Source organism: Zootermopsis nevadensis, unplaced genomic scaffold (genome assembly GCF_977971745.1).
Source record: "Zootermopsis nevadensis isolate Lab colony 2312 unplaced genomic scaffold, Znev_1.0 Znev_ptg000029l, whole genome shotgun sequence".
NCBI lineage: Eukaryota > Metazoa > Arthropoda > Insecta > Blattodea > Termopsidae > Zootermopsis > Zootermopsis nevadensis.
Window position 1 is genome coordinate 4,308,531 of NW_028259161.1, and position 18,112 is coordinate 4,326,642.

Below are 18,112 nucleotides of genomic sequence, written 5' to 3' on the forward strand. Positions count from 1 at the left end.
CTGTGTAGAACTATATATATGTTATTCGACACTTGTCGCTTCTTGGTTTGTTTAATAGCGTTTTATCAAATCTGTAGCACGTCGAATAACTGGGTTATTATGAATGTTGATTGGTAAGGATGTGGAAAATAGCGGTCATGGCCTGTTTAAGGTAAAGCATTAACGGTGGGTTTATCGCAGATCTGATGCTCAGGACGAACTCTAGACCTAGGAGTCACTTATTTTTCAACCTCATCGTATCTGTTTGATTACATAATTAAGAAGCCATTTTCCTTCTTTTGTAAGCGTTTAATTGTCTTGGTCCTTGACTTGCTCCAAATAGAGGAGACCTACAGCTGCGAGGTGTATGGGTGTGGTGGTGCCCACAGAGAATCGAACAGGGCTGACTCATGTCACGCCTAGGCAGTGGCCTTCGTCAAGGCAATGCGCACTGTGCCTCGGGCTGTGGAGTTGGTTTCTGTGCTGAAGATTACATCTGCCGTGTGCACAGCAGGATAGTGCAATATTTCTGAATTACATTTAGCATTTTAAAAATTACAAGTAAAATGGAGACCTCTGATTCCAGTTCACAGTCTCCAGTCGGGCGCGCTCTGTCTCGAGTTTCAAACTCTCTCGGTGCACAGATACGAGGCACGTCCCAAAAGTAAGTTTCCCTGGGGCCGTTTACAGAAACAAAACACAATTTCATGGAAATATTTATTGCAACAGATACAGCAAGTGTCCAGCTATTTTTCAACATATTCGCCACCGGAATTGAGACATTTGTCATACCGTGGGACCAACTTTTGAATACCTGTGTCGTAGAAGTCTGCCGCCTGGGATTGGAACCACTGTGTGACAACCATCTCCGCCTCTCTGTCATTCTCAAAACGCTGACGCTGACGCTGACCGGACAGGAATTTCTTGAGGTGTAGGAAAAGATGGAAATCACTGGGAGCGAGGTCCGGGCTGTAGGGTGGATGATTAAACACCTCCCAGCTGAACTCCTGCAGGAGACTTGCTGTCCGTCGAGCCGTGTGCGGCCTAGCGTTATCACTGACCGCACTTCACAGTCGGCGGGAACTGGAATAAGAATCTCCATCTTCAACAGCTGCAACGATGCTACTGTGAGAACGCGGGAAGTGCCGTTAGTGCATGCACCATGCTACGTCATTGCTCTATCACGTACGCACAGTCGCTTCGCGCAATATAAGGTTTGCTAGCTGTGGGACGAGTGGGAAACTTACTTTTGGGACGCGCCTCGTATTTGTCCTCGATTTTGTCTGGTGCCTTGTGACGGAAGAATTATTACAGTGGGTTGGTCTGGCATCTAACAAGTCGTATCTTGTGGCAGAAATATTTGTTGTCCAAAAACATTGTTTCTGTGGGCCGTGTTACACATTTCCTGACTCTTTGAAGTGGTAAGAATAGTGACACTACTAACAGCAGCAACAGCAATAGTAATAGTAGCATTTATTTGTGGTTTTTTTAACGATGCTGTAAGTAGCTCAGTGTGTATAGTGTTGGATGGTTGGATGATTAAAGAATTGGAAAGAGTGTGGAAGGAATCGGTCGTGACCTACTTGAACATATTATCTAGGCATTTTTATGGAGAGACTAAGAAAAACCATTAAAAACTTCAGTCAGGATAGACGGAATCGAGGAACCTAGGACCTCTCGAATACAACTCTCACTTCAAGTCGCTCGCATTCACTTCTTAGTTCAAGTTAGGTTGATATTGAACTGAAGCAGATTTTTCTCAACTTTTCTTCCCCTGCCAACCGTCATTCCACCATTTCTCCAAACTCTTGTATTACTGCTCCACCAGGTGACCCAGCAGCATACGATCATGCATTAATTAAATCCTAAGTTAGGGACTTCATCTCATGACCCTGCAGTTGAGTGATCTCGGAGTAAATGTAGTTTAGGTTTAGCTGTTGCTATCTGCTGTTGGTTTTACTTATACTTTTTATGAGGCTGATTGTCGGTTGCTGAAGGAATAACCTGAACTACGGAATGAACGCGTTCCTACGTTTATATTGATGTAGCCTTTGGGTTATTTACCGGCGCCTTTCAGCTGCATAATTTCCAACATAGCAACAAACTGAGGGATGTTTGTATTAATGGTGTATACGAAAGGTGTGGAAATATGTAACCTTATTTTGTTTTCAGGTACTACCTCAATATGTATGAGCCGGGATAGCTCAGTCAGTATAGTGACTGGCTACGGACTGGACTACCGGGGTTCGATCCCCGACGGGGGCAGAGGATTTTTCCTCTAGCCTCTGCGTTCAGACCGGCTCTGGGGCCCACCCAGCCTTCTCTACAATGGGTACCGGGGTCCTTTCCCGGGGGTAAAGCCGGCCTGGGCGTGATGCTGACCACTCACCCCCATCTAGTGCCGAGGTCAAGGAAGAGAGGAGCTATACCTCCACTCCCCCCAAACGCCTACATGGCGTCTAGTGGGACAAACTTTTACTTTTTACCTCAATATGTAGTAGAAGGGACAAAGACAGATCACTAGTCGTCTGACGAGTTTGAACCCTACACCTTTGTAATTCAGCTCGACTTCACTCTCCTGTGTATCTTTTATTTAGTCATCGAAATACTTGTAAAAGTTATTTGATTTTGGAGTTGGAGTATTTTCTGTGATCATTGTAAGCCTGTCTTCTGGATGAAAGACTGACGTGACGTTTCGGCTTGATTGCAAGTTGTAAGTTTCCTTTCCACGTAAAAAGCTCAAGCCTCAGAAGTGCCTTATATTTTTATCCTGGTAGTATTTTAGTCTTCTAAGAAAATTCTTCCATAACTGTGTTTTTATTTAATTTAGTCGACATGTTTTATTGTCGAAAGCTGTCTTTTTACATCTTGAAGAAGTAGTCCGGCCACGTGTCACTATGAAAGACTCGAACGTGAGAATTTGGTTTAGAAAGATTTTTGTGGGAATAAGCCACACTCTCATACAATAGCCATGAAGAGAAACATGGATGCTTCTTATTCAGTATGTCAGAATGTGATGAAACACATTCCGTGTTTACTCGCTTGTTTTTCACCCGTTAATAATTAATGATGTTTTCTCGTTTCATGCTACGTGAGAAAGTCTGTGGGTAAATGAATAATTAATTTTCCCAGTTATTTTTTATAAAATTATTCGTATTTCCATTTTGTTAAAATTATTGTCAGACTCGTTTGTTATTGTATATAGGCCGTGCAGAAGGAACGTACATTTAGAGTGTTCTGAAAGAAAGTATTGAGGAAAATATTTGGTCCTGTGTGGAGAATAGAATATAGAAAATTACATAAATATATCTTCCTAAAATGTATTTAGGTAAAAATAATACACTTGAATTAACACAGTCATTAATATTAAGGAGATGTTTAACGCCACTTCATTACCTGAAATTCTTCTGTAGTTGTTAATAGAAGAATGATTATTAATGACGAATTGGCAAGAATTTGGATTGAAACGGCCATGCCCTAATTTAAGTGAGGCATATTAATTCCAGATTTGTCTAATTGGACAGAGAAAAACAGGATCTTTTAATGGCAGGAATCTTTGTTGACTATGAGCCTTCGGGATCACTAATCACCCAAATATTTTTTTATAACCTGCACGTCTATATGCTTAATGTAACAGCGGTAATATAAACAAAAATAACAATATGATGGTGTTTGAAGAATCATAAGGGGAATTTTCTTTTCGTAGTTATGAAATTATATAATTTTTATTACCGAAATTTAATATCTGTTTTCTCTATGGTTCCATTCTATCATAACTGTACAAGTAATTTTAAAATCTAGCTTAAGTACTACGCAGATAAATTTTATTTCCAAAAAAATACTTGTGTCAAAGGTACATTCGTTATTATGCGATTTATATGAATCAGAGACGCGGGGCATTACTGAGCTGCTAGATGCAATGATAAAGTATTCTGCAATTCATCATATTTCCACTTGTTTGTTTCCTTTTGTAGCAGCGGACTACGTGTCGTGATGCTGTCAGCCATTATTATAAGGACATTTGCCTCTGTGTAAAGCCCCCATCGTGTTCCCAGTTCTTACATTCTAAATGTCACTGTACTGACGAAGCTGCAGTAAGGACATCTGCACTTACGCTCGCCATATCCTTCCACCCGTGTTCCATAAGAAAGTATCCAGCAGGTTAATATAGCGGTAATGCTCTATATTTCTGTTCCGAAAGTATCGCCTAACGTCGCTTTGTCATAAATAGTGATTACGTATTTGAATATAGGTCGTGGCCTGTTTTAATGTACTTTCCGGGCATTTGCCAGGAGGCGTCGTTCTGAAGTGGGGACTTGTACAAGGAACGGGACGTTTCAAAATCTTTGTCACTGCACTTGGATGTCCATCACCACCGCATGTGGGCATTGGTTTCTGTTCCTACGGCTTTTACCAATTGAACGGAGAAGATCTCATGCTGTTGGCAGCACGGATATTGATTTGACATGCGGAAAATAACGTTGGTTTCTGTTACTCTTCATACTCCACGGCTTACAAAGGAACGCGCACAAATTCATATTCCGTATTCTGGCTTTCTGAACAGACTTTCGGTCATCATCATACTCACCGGCGAGAGAACCTAAAATTTCACAAAGATATTTTTATACTTAATTGGATAATTTATTTAATAATTAATGAATATTGTAAAGAACTCTGTGGGTCCATTAGACATTTTGGAAATGTGGTGTTGAAAGTACTTTCTGAGCTAGTGCACAATTAGGTGGTTAAGTTTTTCGAGAGGTCAGTTTCAGTTTTATTTTCGCTTGAAGATAATATTTTAGTGGCGAGGGACTATATTTACTATTTCAAATGTATTGCAGCGTATATTAATTTATGAGGAAGAATTTGCGTATTACGAGTAAATTTTGGGGGATGTGGTATTTAAGAAATATGTTTAATAAAAGGAAATCGGATTTCTCATCACGGGAAAGTGTTATCGCGAACCAAAGGTGACTGAAAACACTACATTGAATGTTCTGAAGCTGTGTTTGCTTATCGTGGTTTATATGTCAAGGCGCAGCCTACACCTTGCTCGAAGTCAGTGTACCATGTTAGCATTAAGAGGCTCTCTACTTTCACCACAGTCTGAGGAAGGGAATTGGGCTTTACCGACCGGGGGATAAATCCTGTACTTACCTCTGTCGGAGCTGATGATTGTTGTTATAAGTTATTTAAGGTTGTTTAATAATGAGGGAACGTATTAATCACGCGTCCCCTCGTGCATCATGTACAGAACCTACTGCACCTTCCTCCCCTGCATGGGGTGGACCAGATTGTTCACCAACTCCACCCTGACGGTAATGTTGCAAGCTATGTCCCTCTCCAGGGACAGTGTCGTCCGGTGACGGACTGAAGTTATTAGTTTGTTTAGGAATGTAGTTGGCAGGTGATGATTTATGAATTATTAGTAATTCTCATTATTATTATATTCTGCCTTTCCTTATTACCTTCATTTCTCGTAAATTGTTTCTTTGTTTTTGTCATCCTTTCTCTCGTATATTTCTTGCCCTGTTTCCTGCTTTTTATTCCATCCTTCGTTTTTCTCTGCATTTCTTTTCTTTTCATTTACTGTCTTTTTCTTTCTTCTTGCAGTACTTTCAAGTAGGCCATGGTCCCTATTTCGAAATCCTGCTCACACTATTAATAACTACTTTCCCATCACATCCAACGATAAATATCTTACGAGGTTTAGAACACGTTGTTAAATAGCCTGAAAATCAATCAACTAACTCCAAGATCAGAGTCCTCTTTAACAGCTAATTGATTCAGCTTGCCATTTCAGTGCTATAATTTTACCCTCAAAGGCCCATTACAGTGTTTATGAATCCGGTTATACTAATTCAGTTTACATATTCACTCCTCGGGATGCTCCGAGACCAAATCTCTGCCCGGAGACAGACTATCCTGACTGAGGATTTTCGTGACATTCCCCGGCCACTGCCTTGAACCTCTCACCCAAGTTGTCCGTTTCCTTGAAGGTTTCCAATAAAAGTTCTGTGTGCATTTATTGTTTCCCGATGCGTGCTGTATGTTCTGTCTGCCTCATCCTGATAATGTCAAGCGAAGAATACAAATTGTGAGAAATCATTTGAGCACAGACGAAGAACAGGAGTGCTATTTATTGGACATTCCAGTAGGTGGTTCCAGTAACTACCACCTCAATGTGAAGTGTCAAGAAGACTGCTTTATATTCACTTATTTACTAAATTTGTTTATTTATATGCAACTTATTAAGTGTATAATACGTATATATCACATTCTCTTTAGTAAATACAATTTTGTCTTGAATATGCTTTTCTGTTTATAAATATTACTTCTATACTTCTAAATATTCCTCCGAGCCGTCGGTAAACTTCTACCAGGCTACACGGCGCAACAACTTAGAAGGCAGCCATCTTCAGACTCACCGCCGTCAAAATATCAAATCCTAAATCTTTCTTTCTTTCAAATTTGATAATTTCTTGTTTTCTCTCTTCCTTTTCCACATTTCGTTTCGTTTGTTTCTTTGTTGTCCTTCATTTTATGTTTATTTATTTCTCTTTCGTTTCTGTAATCTCTTAATTTTTGTTTAGTTTTTGTATTTATTTTTACCGTTCTTCTTGTCCATATTTTTCTTTTCTTCTAGTGGTCATAACGAGACCCGTTCTCTCTCGCAACACCCGAACTAGTGTTTCTTAGGGCGTAGTGCATGAACATTACAGCCATTAATAAGTACTGAGGTTACTGTTTACGAAGCTCGCCTCATTAGATATTTAATATCCTGTTTTTGGTTCAGGAAGCAAGGGGCTGAAGACGGTCTGGGATTATCACGATGGGGGTTGGGGGGGGGGGGGCTTGTAATGTGGTGCACAAACAGCCAGATGGGAAGGATTCAGTGGCCCAGTCGAAGCTGGGGTTACCTCTTACGCACGTTTCGGTATCAGGTATAGAAGCCTTGGAAGTCATTCAGCGCCACGGTTTAACAAAACTTTCTACTTGTCTGCTCTAATTATACTATATTTTACTCATAAAGTATAGTTGTTGAAGGTGATTCGTGATGCAACAGCTTTGTCATTTTTATGTGATATAAGAAGAATTACTTGACCTGGTCACTCAACCTTTGGTTACATCTGACGACTCAGTAGATGTGTGTGTCACATCCACTTTCACAAATGCAAGAGTTCCCAGTCATAGCGTGAAATTGGCTACAGTCACTTCTTCTCGGTTATTTCCAACTAAATATAATCCTTTCATCTCACTCGACAATAAATCCTACGTGTTTGGTAAGAGGACGTAAGTAAGCACGCCAACACTTTACTCTAGACCTGATTTTTATTTATTGAGCGCCACAGAAGTCACTCTGACGATGGTAACGATTACAATGGCTCAGTAAGTCGGATAGTGGTCGGGCTCTGTTACCACAGATGGTTAAACTACTTTGTTGATGCTTAAGACGTAGGTAGACTCAACCCTAGGAACTCCGTTCACGTCAAATACACCTCAGACAATGGTTTCTGTGCAGCGTTGTCTTGTGATGAATCAACCATTGTGGCAACGTTTTAGATAATAATGCTGTGGAAATATGCGAAGTGTTCTGACTGCCTTGTTCTTACACGAGTGGAGCTCATTGTGAGGATGGGATTTGTTATGACAGCGTGAGCAGTGGCATCTCACATCCTGCGGTACGTCAGGTGCCAGCGTGGGCTGGAGTGTTCTTAGAACAGCTCTCAGCGTGCGAAAGTGGACAAAGTGAACCGCGACTCTATGACGATTTCTCCTATCAAGTCACTGTTTCGTATTCTCCCGATAAATAACTTATTACTAAATGTACTCGTAGTGTAACAAATCAGGTGCATTTACCTTTGAATTTTTAATTCGTGAAAGCGAAATTTTAATGATGTCTTATAAATGTCATAAAACAGACTGGGTAGACGAGCAAGGACTTTCATTATAAAATTTAACTAAAATTAGTCCAGTGGTACTTGAGTAACGAGATGATGACATCGTAAGATACTTTTTTTAATTATCCAGAAAATTTTGCGGAAACGTTTATTGGGAAAGAAAATTCGTGTTTCTGTGTTCTCTATAACTTGTAACAGAAATGTATTTCGCTCTGATAAATAGTTAACGTCTTACACTTAAGACGCACGTAGAAACGCATTTAAAGTAGGTATTCATGCTTTTACAAAAATTGGGGTCGTGACAACAAACTGTAGCAAAACTGGCCGGTATTAAATTTCATGAAGTCCTTTCAGCATTACTCTGCATGTCTCATGATAACGGACGGAGGGAAATGGAAAATGTTTACAGCTTTTCATTGCAGAAACGTCAAATCTAACGTACACCATCTTCACCTCGTTGCCGTGACAACGTCGTTATGGTGGTCAAGGGTTGTGCATGCAACCCTCTCAGCACTGTAACACGCGTACTGAGATGTCAGCACCAGATGCATACAATCACTGCAATTAATAAATGTTTTGCAATTGATTAGTCGTATTAATTACTCGTTTAACGAGGGTGGTAATGGTTACATAGGTCATCTGTACCATTCAGAATAATAATAATAGGTTAGGCACTGATATTTATTTCCTTTCCATGTACAAACAAAGAGGCTGGATAATTTTCTCGTTTGTTCTGTTATGAGTAGGTTCCATGTGTCCAGTGACACAGACCAACTCCAACCGGGTGCGTAAAAATTTAGTTCACTATTTAGAAAATTCTTTTAGGCCTGTGTATTTATTGTGTTAATAGTGTGACGTTTGTATGCTGACGAATCCAAAATTTTAAATATGTCAGCATTGTTATCTTCGTGATCCACAACTTCATCATCAGTCCATAGCCCCTCCCTTCGTGCACTTATCTAAACACTGCTAAGAATATTGTATCCAGTGCCATATTTTCGCTACATCTTCTAATTCCATGGATACTGTTTTGTTAATGAGCAATAATAGGTTGAGAGAAAGATGTGTTGGCACTGTTCCGTCTCTGAGTTATACTTGATATACGCTACGTTATCAGTGTTGGTTTCAAATGTTTCACTGGAGCAAGTATAAATGTTTAGTGTTGAAAGCATTCCTCACTAATATAAACATTAAAATAATAAAAAGGACATTTATCAACTTACTGACAGCTTAAAACAGGATCAAAATCGAAACGACTATCTAAGGCAATAAAAAACACCCAACACAATTTCTGTGCTATTGATCAGTTATTGTCTTAAATCTTTATAAAATTAAGCGTAGCCGTGTTAGTCACTCCCTGCCTGGCTACCGAGTCCAAGGAATTCTGGAATAAAATCCGAGTATAAAGAGAACTGAGGACATCCCAATAGTGATGATGATGTTGATGCATATAAGCGCATCTGCCCATCCGTTCGTTGCGCTTATCAGTCCTGTACGTAAAGGTGGTTAAACTTTTGTGCAGCCTGTCGCGAACCGGTGTAGGTCGCTGTGCGTAACCACAAACTGCATGCGCCTGGCATGTCCCATTACAGATATCATTATTATTAAATAGATATTGATGTGAAAGGGTGATCACAAAACGGGCTTCACTACTCGTATTTGTACGTTTGGCTTATTACCCTATTTTGACCGTCATTTCCCGTTCAAAATGTTTCCGAAATTACACATAGGGATTAATTAATGTGTGTAAAAGTGTATGGAATAGCCGTGTATTTTATTTTGTTTACTATTACCTCGTAGATTTTTACAATTCAGTTCTGTGATTCTTAGTGCTTGTTGGGTTTCTAAGAGTGGTTTTGGATGTCATGACGTTTTAGCTCTAGCTAATGACTTTCATTGCGAAAAAGTGTTCAGCAATTCTTACCCTTTTTTAGCTGATACTTAGTCTTTTAAAGCCTGATGATAATTACATGTACCACCTCCCTTAATATAATAACTCTGGTTTTGCCCATAGAGTGCTTTCTGGTGGTTTCGTATGTTTTTCATAATAAACAGCGATTATTTCCGTAAACAGCATTAACCAACCAATGTTTGTAATGGAGACAATTATGTTTTGCTTGCGGTATAAATTGAATGTCTAAATATTATTTATATGGGGTTCCGACTGCAAAGAGTTACATATATAGAGAATGGAGAACTATAACTGTATATGAATATTCTGGACCTCGGCCCATGTTGAAAGTAAAAGGTCGGTTTTACGTTCGGCTACTTTGTCTCCGTGTACATTGCCCCTGGTACTTGTTGGGTAGAGGGGACGTGGCTGACGCAGAGAAAGGTAGAGTACACACCTGGCAGTGCCCGGTCGACCAGTGAAGATGTCAATGTGGTCTTCTGGTCGCCAGCGTTTCTGTAGACCTATGGAGTTCAGGTCTCTTCGGAGTATTCGTGGTTTGTTTAACGTCGCTGTCTGTAATCCACACTATACAGCGTTGAATGACGGGATGAATAATTAATTGGAAAGGATACTGAAGGGTGCGGCCTAATTTTAGATAATATCTTGGCGTTTTCCTGGGGGTACTACGGAAAACCTATCAAAACGTAAGAAATGATAGCCGGCCTCCTGGCTTGGACTTGAACCAGAGACTAGCGAATACGAAGCAGGGATGACAACCACAGGACTCCTACGTTATAAAGATCTTTTAAGAAGATAACAATTTCCGAAACACGTTGACCCAACAATTTCTACAACTAGGGTGAGCTCCTTTTTCATTTTGCAAGAGTCGAAAAGGCTTGCACAAATGAAATGATGTTTTCTCATTGCGCTTGCGCAGTGGCCATTACTTTGCCGTGACATGAACTCGAGCCTCAGGTGGTGCTCTTTTCCGGTCCCGCCTGTCACGAAGCGGCCCACACCTTCACCTCTCTCTGTCTCATATTTGGGTCAGAACTGGTCAAGTGTTGTGGAGTGGTCTGACCTGACTTCTCTTCCTGCTGGCCTCAGTTTGTGTCCCGGGGCAACCCACTATGTTCTGACGCATTGATCGAGATGATAATATCTGAGGGTTAAACTGCGATGTAATCGCTACATCAGAGTCGAGATTTGATGCCAGTCTGCCCTCGGTTCCGCTGTTATCTCTGATCGGTTGATATCCAAAGTACTTTGTAGAGGTCGTGGCGAAGTAACACGCATCCTAGCAACAAGGTGCCGTGACCTTTTTAGCGCGCTTAGTCATCACATGTTAAGTAGGTTTCCTAATTGAACAGCAGAAGAAAAACGTACTGCATTCGAATACAGACATTTGAAATGCAATCGTTGCTATTTTGCATCCCTGATTGCCCTTGTTAACTAACTAACTAGATGGCTTACCGAACCCGAAGGTTTATCACCGAATTAACCAAAGCCCTCCACCGGACCCTGTCCTGGGCCAACAAAATCCAGTTTCCTTCAACTCCTATCTCCCATAGATCCCGCCTGACATTATCCTCCCATCTACGTCTAGGTCTCCCCATCGGTCTCTTCCCCTCAGGCTTCCCAACCAGTACCCGGTGCACACCTCTTGTCCCATCCATGCGCGCTACATGCCCAGCCCATCTCATTCTTCTCGACTTAATCACCCTGACAATATTGGGGGAGCAGTACAGATTTTTAAGCTCATCATTATGCAGTTTTCTCCACGCCCCATCGTCTTCTCTCCTAGACCCAAATATCCTCCTCAACACCCTGTTCTCAAACACCTGCAATCTATGTTCCTCCCTCAGAGTGAGAGACCATGTTTCGCACCCATACAAAAGAACAGGCAAAATTATTGTTTTGCCTGATTGCCCTGTTAGTATCTGGAAATCCAGACGTCAGTCATGCTGGATACTTGCCATCTGGGTATTTTTTATGGCTTCGTGCATTGTGATGACATTTTAAGCCTAATGTTTACTTTCCTGCATGGTGTACCTCCAAGTTGGAATTTATAGTCTTATATTAAGACTAATCGTATAAAAATCCATGCGTTATATAAAGTGTACATCTTATTAACGGAGTTAAATAAACACGCTCTTCTTCAGGACATTATCGTATGTGTGAAGTTCACTAGCGTTGCATTAACAGGTGTGTGTATTCTATATAATAAATGAACATTAGGCCATTCAGGTAAAGTAAATGAAGCCATTTAAATGATGTACAGTCGGTCCAGAGTGATGCATCTGTATTTCTCCCCGCTCTATAGACTCGCAGCTTCTATGGACTCTTATCCCAGACTTGGCTTTACTGTACGTGTATTGTTATGCATAGCCGACGTAATTATCTAAGTGAGAGATGCCTCTCTCCACTCGAGTACCACGTCTTACTATCACTCACCAGATCATTTTTTATTCATTCCTTCCCCCTCCATCGCATCTTATAGCAATTTTGTAGGCGCAATTCTTATAAATTTCTTAATTTCCTCCATGTATCACCGAAGTTTTTAGTTTAGTAGTTGGCACTCCTGTTTCATATTTCAGAAGTCTCGGGCTGAAATGTTGGTCAGGAAACCTGATACTTCGACTGAAGTTTTTAATGCCTTTCTCAGTCACTTGGAACAAAGGCTGTGTTAAAGTAGGTTACGATCGCTGTCTCCCGTACCATTTGAACTGTATATCCTATGCAGTTTATCAGACGTCGTTAAGTAAATTGAGCGACATTATGCATATGGAATATGTCGCTTGGCGACGATGCCTTTGGTCGTGTTTATGTGTTTTTTTACGTTTCACGTCAAGAAAAACGCAGACTGAATTAATTAATTTCTATTATTGTAGCAGATTTGTTAATGTGTACAGAATTTTAGTATGAAACTTATTTTAAAACGCGTATTCTGGAAAATCGAGAGGACGTGGTTTGAGAATGACATTAAGATGGATCCTGGCGAAGTAAATTGTGATGGTGAAAGATGAATTGAATCGTGGAAATCAGGATTGTCAATGACGGACTTTGTAAACGTTGTTGAGCTCTCGGTTTTTTGCTACACGTAGATTTACTTTTTCTTGTATCAATTTACCTTTTACTTTTTAAATGTTCTTCACACTTTAGTGCCCGAATTTATAACTTGTGTTGGGCAAGGCCGTGGTCTAGGCAACACGGAGTTTTCCTCCGGGGGCTTCCCCGGTTTCTCCGTGGCATCCCAACAATTACTCCATTCACACACAGAAGAAGGCAATGGCAAACCACTTCTGGATCATCTGCCAAGAACGTATATGAACAGGTCCCAGTCCGAGAAAAGGATGGAAGGATCCTGTTCATATGGACCTGTCGTCAGACAGAACACTAAATAAATAAATAAAATAATCCTGGATACCATCGTTGATTTTGGATTCATTTTTGTTTTTGCTATCCTCTTAGTTGTCCTGCAGACGCCATTGTCCGTGGTGAGGCGTGAATAACACCTTTGGAATTTCTCCTGCTTCAAAGAGTACAACTTTCCAATCTTGTTCAAGCGAGCTTGTGAAATTGGACTGTTTTCTCATCTCTCTGCTTCAGCTGTGTCGACTCTAGTTAACTCGGGTTTTTCTGCCTGCTCCCACATTCAGAATTTAGAGACGACGCCTGTCAGAACCAACTCAGGACTGGAAGGTCTTCTGTCTGTGCCTGCGTAAGAAGTACCAGTCTCGAGAAATGTGCTTTGGAAGAGTGAAAAAGTTTTGCTGTGGCTTTACATTCGTGTCTTATTAATCATGTTGTTTTGTTGCCAGAATAGACGGGAATTCGGTTTTGGGGTGTTTCTAGGGTGGTTTCTGCGCAGCTGTTCGATTCTCCCCATCTGACCGCACTGGTGTTATTCACCATTTACCCATTGTATAGAACTACATAAGATCCTGAATGAAAAAAAGAAGATGTGTTTTTTCAGCAAATTACCTAGTAGACCGTCTCCTTCAGGTGGCTAATTATTCTTAAGATATGGAAATCAAATCATGAAACTTGCAGTCTTTCCGAATGGGCTTTAACTATAAAATTAACAAGGACGAAGGAAGCGCTCCGAAATATAGTTTATCGTTCATTGCGAGGTGAATTACTGTAAATATTGTAGTACAGTATACTAAATTTTAATATCTCTTTCCAACTATACTATACAATTACGTATCGTAAAATAAACCAATACACCCAAACTTTGTTTGATGTCCATAAAATTATTTAAGCCTCTTTTTTGTCTTGATCTTAATAAAAATCTTCGGTTTACTACTATATAGTTTAGTAATTTAATTAAGACTTGAAGTTATCCCTTTTACCTGTAATGAGAAGAATCATGTAACCATGTAACAACTATAATAAGGCAGAAATGTCTTGCTTGCTTCCTCATTTGTTGTTCGTTTTTGAATAAAGAATGCAATAAATCTGTTCCAAGTTGTCATATATAACAACTTTTAGGTATTCTGATGACAAGAGCTGGTGGGACCCCACAAGAGACCAGCTGCAAGATGCATTGCGTTTCATCTCGGTTCCATTATTACGATATAAGAAATGGCCGTGCCCTACGTGTTTAATCATCTTTCTTGTTTTCGTCTTAAGATGAAATGTAGCATGTAATAAATTTGTGAAGTTTTGATATAGAAACTTTGCCTGGAAAACACTTCGCTTTCTGCGTTCCTCGATTCTGTTTTATTCAGCTGTAAAGTAACATTAAAAGGGACAAATTAATGTGAAAGCGATTTGTGCAAGTGGTTGCTTATTTAAGTTGCAACTATTCAGTGTAGGAAGCAATTAGCAGCATGTAATATTTTATATTATTAATGTGTACCGAATGCATGTTACTTAAATCATACTGTGTTCAGGTTTCTGACTTGCTGAGAATGTAAGTGTCGGCTTCTCAGCGACAGTACACTGGTTCAGTGCCAGGATAGTCCACGTTATGTTTATGGTGGACTGATTGACAATGTGAGAGGTCTTTTCTGTGAAAATTTCCCTCTTCCCCTCCACTCATCAGCCACCAGCGTATCACAACCTTAATTAAGGCTTCTCTTGGCTGTCCTGAGAACTCTTCTTCAGCATATTAACCCCAGACACGCACATTTATATCAGCAAATCATCTTTTGTCTTGTTGATTTTTGTAAGCACGTTTAATGTAAAGGTGTTTTAAATTATGTGGGTGAAAATTTAATTTCAGTGAAAGTGAATAGAACAGATCGTTGTCAATTTTAACTCACTGTACCAGAAATTTCGTTTCGGAAGAAAATCTCAAAAAGTCGAAGTATGGCGTTTACCATGTTAAGAAACTAATAGAAAGGATGAAATATTAATTATATTGTATTATAACAAGCGCTCCCCCGATATGTTCTCTGAGTTTCGTAATGAATATCTTTGTCGCCTTCTACTGTCTTTCCCAAATTTGCCCCATTCCTAAAGAATACATTACCTTGTAGTAGGTCTCAGTATGAAGTGTCATCTGAGTTCTCATTATGTTCTATCTTGGAAAGAAAAGAATTGATAATATTCTCGACACGAAACCTTGTACTCCTGCTAACTAGTGACACCAAACATCGCAAACAGAAAACGTTTTGCGCTCTTACCGTATCTCAAGTCATCTAAGAGTCAAAACACTTATTAACAATTCAGAGTGCGCGTGTTGGCACTGTGCATGTGTTTCGTTGCCAGCCGCTCTGCAATGATTTCATTTCTTCAAAGGAGATCTCTAACTACACCGCTTCTCTGCCCTTGTCGGAAGACGAACAACGTGAGGAGTAATGGACGAAATGTTAAAACAAATACTATGCTTGACTCAGTGTGATTGGTTCTTTGTTGTTGATTCCTTGCAGTGGAACAAAAGATTTTTTTCCCTTTAAAATCTGCTAGAGTAATTGAGCTTCTGGTTCGTACAGAAGAATAGAACTGTCTATACAATTTGAACAGAAAGTGTGTACAAAACTTTGTCCTTTCTTTAGTTTAGCAATTGTGAAAGTGTTATTTAAAAAGAAATTGCTTTGTAAACGAAAAGAATGACTCTAAAAAGGCTCCAATAAGTAATCTATTCAAATAAAAGTTTGCCTTTCAAATCGACGTAGAGATCAAAGAGAGATATTTTCAGTTTCTGGAGGAATTTGAAAAATAACAGGAAGCATGAAGAGACAGACAGTAAAAGAATAGTGCACTAAATTTGAGCAGTAATACGTAATAACGTCTAGAAACAAACTAAGCTTCCGAGTTTTACAGAGTACGAAATTTCTTCCACTGTGAAGAATGCGTCAATCAGGTATCCCATTGGGAAGTGGGTCTCTTCGTCACCGCAACATGGCGCGTCCTCAGGTCACAGATGAAGGGGTCGGCCTCTATGTATGGGGCCAGACCCAATGGGAATGGATGTGGAAGGAATCAGTCCTAATCTGATTTAAGGAAGGCCTTCTGTGCATCTTTTCCCCCGGAGGGATTGAGTATGACAACGTAAAACGTCAGCCAGGATATCTGGTGTCCTTACCGAGATTTGAATCCGGGACCTGCCGAATACGAAGCAGGAGAGCTAACCACTCGATCGCGACGTTCGATGTCTACCTGTATCAAACAGAAACCTCTCAGAATTTGATAAGCTATTAGGTCCTGTGGGATTACGTTTTAAGCAAGTCTTACTATAATTATATCAGCTCTTTTGCGTAGACAGATAAGATGGTAGTATTCCAATGAATGCCTGTACTGTGTGTGTTAACAGCTTTCTGAGAGGAAGACAAGAACAGACAACAGCTTGCTGGTCGAGGGAAGTCACTCACGGTCATGTCCTTGTTGCCAGCATTCCGACTTTAAAGCTTAGCGAAGAGCCATTACGATGGTCTTGTTCTTGGAAATCTCGCATTGTAGGCACAAGACATTAAACCCGTGTATTTTTCATCTCATCGCCCGGTCGCCATGTTTTATTCACAATCGTTTCTTTATCTGGTAATATTTTACGCCTTGCTAAATGGTTATGATGATGAATGTGCTGCTTCAAGCACTGAGCCTAACTTTTCTCTAAGAGAAAATGAAATACGTGGCGTGGCACATTTTGGATTAACACTATATTATTGAAGCACAAGCCTGGGCCCAACAGATATGTTGGCTTCTCAAGAAGGACCGAAAATGGTGCCACCGGGTTAAATTAGTTTTATTTACGGCTCTATAAAAATGTTCCTATCACAATTTAATCTTCTTATAACCCTTGTGTCGTATAGTCTGGTAGAAGTTTACCGACGTTTCAGAGTACCTTACTGCTGCCATCATCAGGGCGTTTTCTATCAGACTAAGCAGCGCAACAACCCAGGAGACAGTCACTTCAATGTTGCATCTATTTCGCTTTTCTTCTGGGGATGAAGAAATAAATGTGTGGAAATAATATAAATAAATAACTATGAGGATTAAGTGGAATTAGCAACATCCAGTGAATAAATAATTAAAGGTGTCCCCATTCTCACCATAGCAACTGTTGGGTGGGTTCAGGAAGCTCCCAGATCTGGAAACCGTGGGTTTGAACTAATGCACATGCTTCTACAGGCTTGCCACGCATCGTGAAATCTGGTCTAACCACTTTATTTTTTTAGTTGCACGTTTTTCTTATTTTCATAGGATGTTCTGAGATGCAAACTGATTTTCTGTTGCATGTTTAGCTAGGTAAGTACGTTTTGTTAATCAGCATAGCATCACGACACTTTGAGGGAGTGTCAAAGTGTTTAAACTGCAGATATTGCATTTTAATTCGTATTAAGTACATTACGGTATTTTTAGGTTTTGTGTTTTCAATACTGCATGACTTTCTAGGTTGTTCCCGCGGTTATTCAATATTTCAAGCTTTTTGTTTTATGTCGTCAGTATTTTTGTGTGTAACTTATGGTAAAATTTTCCTTCCCCATATTACTGCAAATAATTTTGCTTATCTAGAATTGAAGATTATAAAGGTTTCGGGAGAAAGTGGTACTTCCTGTTTCAAGGTTTCAAGCATTCGACCGAAAGGACTGAGGAAAACAACATCTAACAGGATTTAAATGTTATCATGATATAGTATTATTTATGAAATTCTGACCGTCTATGTATTACATTGAACATAAATAATGAATCATAGTCTGAAATAATAGTAACAAATTTAAAAGTGAGAAAGATACTGACTTCATAAATTCGTATTATTTGAAAGCAGCTAGAAATACTCAGCAATCGTATGGCCTTCACCGCACTGGCTTCGACACACCTCTCTTTGTCTTGTATAGATTAGGCCTTAATATATTTAGATACAAGCCTTAAGTGCACAAGCGTCTTTAGA

At 39.9% G+C, this 18,112-nt stretch overlaps 1 protein-coding gene across 4 annotated transcripts in view; it reads left to right on the plus strand.

The window, feature by feature from the left end:
* LOC110835800 (protein prickle) overlaps positions 1-18,112 on the plus strand; it is a 386,112-nt gene that overhangs the window by 114,282 nt on the left and 253,718 nt on the right. The gene's annotated exons all lie outside the window — the stretch shown is intronic.